We start from the raw sequence: 5,625 nt of genomic DNA on the forward strand, positions 1-5,625 counted from the left end.
GTGTGTGTGTGTGTGTGTGTGTGTGAACACCATCAAATCGGATCTGATTGGTACAGGAGGAGATTGCCCCTCCTTCTCCAGTAGAGCATCTGGTGGATTTGAACTGCACACCTCTGGGATAGCAGTGCAGCATCTTGCCACTAAGCCACAAGAGCTCCCTCCGGCTCTGTCTTTGTTATTAGAGCTAAGGCTCTAATTAGGGCTAAGCTGGGGTCCAGCCGCTCACTCCCAGCTAGGTCTACCAGGTTGAGGGGGGCCACACATTGTAGACCTCGTGGCTAGTGTGCTCCCCAGTAATCTGCTGCTGGAACACACTATGGCTACGTGATGATCTCTCATTGTGAGCTGTGCAAGCTACCGCAAGGTTCTGACAGGCCAGATGGAGCGGAGACTCTACCTCTTTCTCACAGGAGACAGGGACGTATAGAGCATTGCTGACGGTAAGTTCTTCACTCCCTGGCCCAGCCCGGCGAATCTTGCACTCGCCCACCTGGCCATTCCGGGTACCCATGGCCAGCAGGTCTCGGACAGTTCATTGTAAATCTCTACATAGCTTACCACAAAGCTGTACGTCCAGCCTTGTTCACGTATCTCTGGCTGCACCTGAGTTGGTCCCAGAGAAGGAACAGGAAAGGAAAATACGACTGTTGGCACCAATGGGCAGAATGGACGAGCGCCTGGTGGTTGTACATCTGGCAGGGGCCGGAAGGAACAGCACCAGGAAATCCCCCCTTGGGCTGGGTGTGGGTCACAGGGGGGGACACTGAGCTGTGATCAGTCTCATGAGATTGCAAACATGACTAACAGCTTATAAAAAGACAAACACAGAAGGGGAAGGTCTCTCTGCTTTCTGGGGCCTGGACCGTGAGGATATCCTGAGCCAGAGCTGTTCCATTTCTCCCAGGACACCCTCTGCCTTCTCCTCCTTCTTACCACCCTTACTTTCCCTTGCCATTCGGCCATGCTCGTTATCTTCCTACTAACTAATCAAGCGTGAACCCCCTTAGCTCTAATAATATGATTCTTTACCTTAAAATACATTTTCTTTTTTGCCTTTTTGGGAGCTGTGATCTTTATATGTTTCGTTTCTTACTTCGCTCATTTTTTTCTTCCTTTGAGGGTGTATGACTGATCAAATTTTCTTTGTTGCTTTTGTGCCTGTCATCCTTTTCTCCACTTGTTTCAAAAGTTTGCAAACCATTTTCTTCTTAATGGGCTTGCAAACATATTTAAAATACGGAAATGAACAACATGCAAGTCTGAAACTGGTCAGCATTCCTTTGCTCCCAAATTACATTTCTTCTTCCCAGATCAACTTGTCACCACCTCGTCTAGTTATTTCATCTGGCTTTGAAGCCTAAAAACTTAAGTTCTTGTATATATAATTCAATACTTTGTTTCTCAACAATTATCTGTCATACTTGATTTAACAACAAACATACTATAGTGTTAAGTAATGTAAACAATTGAGCACAAAGTTGATGTTCAAACCCACCGGCGAATATCTTTGCGAACAGGCCTGATAATCTGCTTCTAAAAAGGTATATACTTTTTAAAAAAAATTTATATTCTTTTCTCTGTGTATATGTCAAATCAGATCTGACAGGTACAGGAGGAGATTGCCCCTCCTTTTCCAGCGGAGCATCTGGTGGATTCGAACTGTGTACCTTTGGGATTGCAGTTCAGTTTCTTGCCACTAGGCTGCCAGAGCTGAAAAGTTATAATTTTGTACACTCTGAAGCATAGTTCTGCTCTGCATACCAGTTTAACAATACACTACAGGACATATTTTCCCTTGGGTTTGGAGACATACTAGCAAATGAGGAAGCTCTGGTAAGAAGCTGAGCTGGCAACCCAAAGGCACATGGTTTGAATCCACCAGCTGCCCTGAGAGAGAAAGGTGGATAATCTTCTCCTGTGCAATTTACCAGCTCTGAAAACCTGTTGGAGGGCCAGCTATGAGTCGGTTCTCACTCCAAGGCAAACAAGTAGCAAATGAGAAAACTCTATTCATTTGTTCATTTTGTAGTCCTGATTCCTTTGCTCATTGATGTTTCTTATTGATTATTAGTCCTTCCTTTGTGTTCAGCCTCTTTTTTGCTGCCTGAGAGCTGGTTATAACTCATGTTTATGTCCTGTCTGCAAAGTAGAACATTTTATCCACTGGGTTTTCAAAACTTGTGATAATACAGAGACGGATTGCTGGGCCTGTGTCAGAAAGAGTTTGAATTTCTGACCTTTTCAGAGAGTTTATGCAATCTTGGGATTCCCTGATTAAAATATATTTCCTTCAGTAATTATTTCAGCAAAGGTATCTTAATAAGAAACTTTTAAAATCAATATAGCTAAACACATCTTCATTTTACCCTTGTTGTTATGCAATCCTATATACAAGAGCTCTGAACCCTGCTCTATCTTGAGCCAACCTTATTGACTGTAACACACCTAACGTTATTACCCCAGTCACTGAGTCAATTCATCTCATCGTGGGCCTTCCCTCCACCCTCCCAAGCATGACATCCCTCTCCGAGGACTGATCCCTCCTTGCAACATATCCAAAGTATGTCAGACGAATCTTCAGAATCCTTGCTTCCGAGGAGCAGCCTAGTTTCACCCTCTCTAGGATACGCCTGTTTGTTCTCCTAGCAGTCCATGGTATATTGAATACTCTTCTCCAGCACCACAGCTAAAGACATCAATTCTCCTTCTTCCATTCCTAGTCATTGTCCAGCTACCCTTGTCCTTAAATAATAACATCATCTGAACTTTGATAGCTTGAAAGCACAATAAAGTCACTTGAATATATTGATGCCTTTGAGGTGTGGTGCTGGAGAAGAGTCTTGAGCATACCATAGACAGACAGTGAGACAAACAAATAGGTCTGTTTTAGAGAGGGTGAAACCAAGCTTCTCCTTGGAAGCAAGAAATTTAAAGCTCTGTCTCACACATTTTGAGCATGTGGCTAGGAGGGACAAGTCCTCGGAGAAGAACATCATGTTTGGAAGGGTGGAGGGACAGCATAGCAGAGGAAGACCTGGAATGAGATGGATTGACGTGATAACTGGGAGAATGGGACCAGGTGTTTAAGTCAGAGTTCACAGCTGTTGTACATAGAGTCACTAGGAGTCACCTCTCAGTGGCACGTACAACAACAACAAAGGTGAATCGTGAACTTCAGGATTAGAAATCAGGTGATTAGACTTCCTTCTGGTTTACGCTTTTATATTCTCTGTGTGAGCATGAACAATTATGTTCTCTCTCATTTAGAAAGTAAAGGAGCGTGGTGGTGGTGGTGGTGTTAGGTACCGTCAACTTTTGTATGACAAACTGTAAACCTGTTAACAGATCTGAACCCTATCCTATCCTGTGCCATCTTCATACTTCCTGACACCCTAGAGCTCACTGCAGCAGTCACTTTGTCAATTCCACCTGGGTGAGGGTCTCCTCTTCTTTGCTATCTCTCCACCCTTCCAAGCATGAGGTCCCTTTCCAAGGAATAACCTCTCCTAGCACATGCCCACCGTACACGAGACAAAGCTTCACCATCCTTGCCTCTGAGGAGTCCTCTGGCTGCACTTTCTCCAAGGTCTGTTTATTCTTTTGCTGCACCGTCTCCAAGACACAGCTCTTTGTTCTTTTGACAATCCTTGGGCTGTTCAGTACTCTCCTCCAACACCACATTGCAGAGGCATCATCTTTCTTCCGCTCTCCTAATTCACCAGCCGGTTCTCAGATGCATAACAAGTGACTGAAAAGACCATGGTCTAAATATGACACACCTTAGTCTTCAAACACTGATTCTCAGTAATTTGGAGAGTTTCCAGACTTCAGACTGTTCCAATCTCCTGGCCTCCTGTCTGCTGGTACCCAGGCTGTTGATCAAGGATCCAAGTAAGATGTAGTCATTGACAGTCTCAATCTTTCCTCCATCTGTAAGATGTCACCTATAAAGTAAGTGGTGAGAATTTTTGTTTTCTTGCTGTTGAGATGCAATGCATTTTGAAGGCTTCAGTGTTTGGCATTCCATGTCCTCCTCACTTTCAGCAAGCTAGGTTGTGTCACTTGCACAATGAAGGTTGTTGATGAGTCTTTCTCCAATCCTAAAATGACCTTTTTTCCCCATAGAGACCAGCTTCTTGAATAATTTGCTCAGCATATAGATTAAACAGCTAGGGAGAAAGGATACAACCCTTATGCAAGCCTTTCTTAATTTTTCACCCTGTAGTAGTCCCTTGCTTTATTCAAACAACAGCCTCTTGGTCTAGGTAAAGGTTTCACATGAGTACAAGGAAATGTTTGGAGATTCCTATTCTTCTCGATGTTAGGGGTAATTTGTTATGATCCACACAGCCAAATGGTTTTGCATAGTCATCAAAACACAAGTAGCTATTCTTCTGGTAGTCTCTGCTCTGAGGCAGAATCCATTTGATATCAGCAATAGTACATCCCTGGTGCCATGACCTCTTCTGAATCCAGTTTGAACTTCTGACAGTTCTCTGTTTATGTACTGTTCTAGACTTCTTTGAGTGGACTTCAGTAGTCTTTTGCTTGCATGTAAGATTTTTCGATAATTTCCACAACTCTATTTGATTTCTTGGGAATGGGAACCAATATGGGTCTCTTCCAGTCAGGCAAACAGACAGCTGTTGTATAAATTTCTTGGCATAGACTGGTGAGGACATCTGTCATTAGAAATATGTCAATTGGTATCTCATTAACTCCTGGGGCCTTGTTTTTTTGGCAAATGCCTTCACTGCAACTTGAACTTCTTCCTTCATTACCTTTGGCTCTTGATCATATGGTGCCTCCGGAAATATCTCAGTGTCAGTCAGTTCTTTTTGATTCAATGATTCTGTATACTCCTTTCACTTTCTTTTGACGCTTCCTGCATCATTCAAGATTAAAGCTTGAGGCTTGAATTTGTTTTTCGGTTATTTCAGCTTGAGAAATTCCTTATTCTGCTGTACCTGTCATGTGCCTCAAATGGAGGAACAGCGACACTAAGTAGTCACAGAAGGATAGTCCAGGACCAGAGGGTGAGACAAGGACCTTCCTCCAGAACCGCCAAAGAAGGAACACCTTTCTTAGAACTGGTACCTGGGAATTAGACTTGGAGCCTTCTAACCTGTGAGCCTTATCTGTCAGGTTGTTGTATTGGGGAACAATCTGCATGTTGCTAATCACTTTGTAGCTTGAGTCCTGTATTCTTTCTGGTTTATCATTGTTGCAGTTTGTATAACACTTGTCCACCAATTTTCCGTACTGCAGTAATTTGTGGGTGCTGTGATGCTAATGGTTGTTTCACTAGTGTGTTAAATGCCAGAGAGATCACCCATGGCAGACAGGTTTTAGCAGAGCTCCCAGATCAAGATGGGCTGGAAAGGATTGGCCATCCACTTCTGAAATAGCGAGCCTCTGGAAACCTTATAGGTGGGTGTGTACTTAGTGTTTTGGATTGGTTTGTAGACTTAATTTCTCTGATTGACAATGTCTACTATTTTTTTTTAATTGGGAAAAACATATTGGGGTTAGAAAGGTGAGGATGGGCCAGGATGCAGTTGCAGAGCTGCACAGTTTGGTCGGTGGGGGGAGCAGGTGAAGGAAATGATGAGGGTCCAGTGGGGA

At 43.6% G+C, this 5,625-nt stretch overlaps 1 pseudogene; it reads left to right on the forward strand.

Moving 5' to 3' along the window:
• The first annotated feature begins 509 nt into the window (after nucleotides 1-509).
• LOC102843614 overlaps nucleotides 510-5,625 on the forward strand; it is an 8,374-nt pseudogene continuing 3,258 nt past the window's right edge.

Source organism: Elephantulus edwardii, unplaced genomic scaffold, assembly GCF_000299155.1.
Source record: "Elephantulus edwardii isolate Elephantulus edwardi_28Jun2011 unplaced genomic scaffold, EleEdw1.0 scaffold00235, whole genome shotgun sequence".
NCBI lineage: Eukaryota > Metazoa > Chordata > Mammalia > Macroscelidea > Macroscelididae > Elephantulus > Elephantulus edwardii.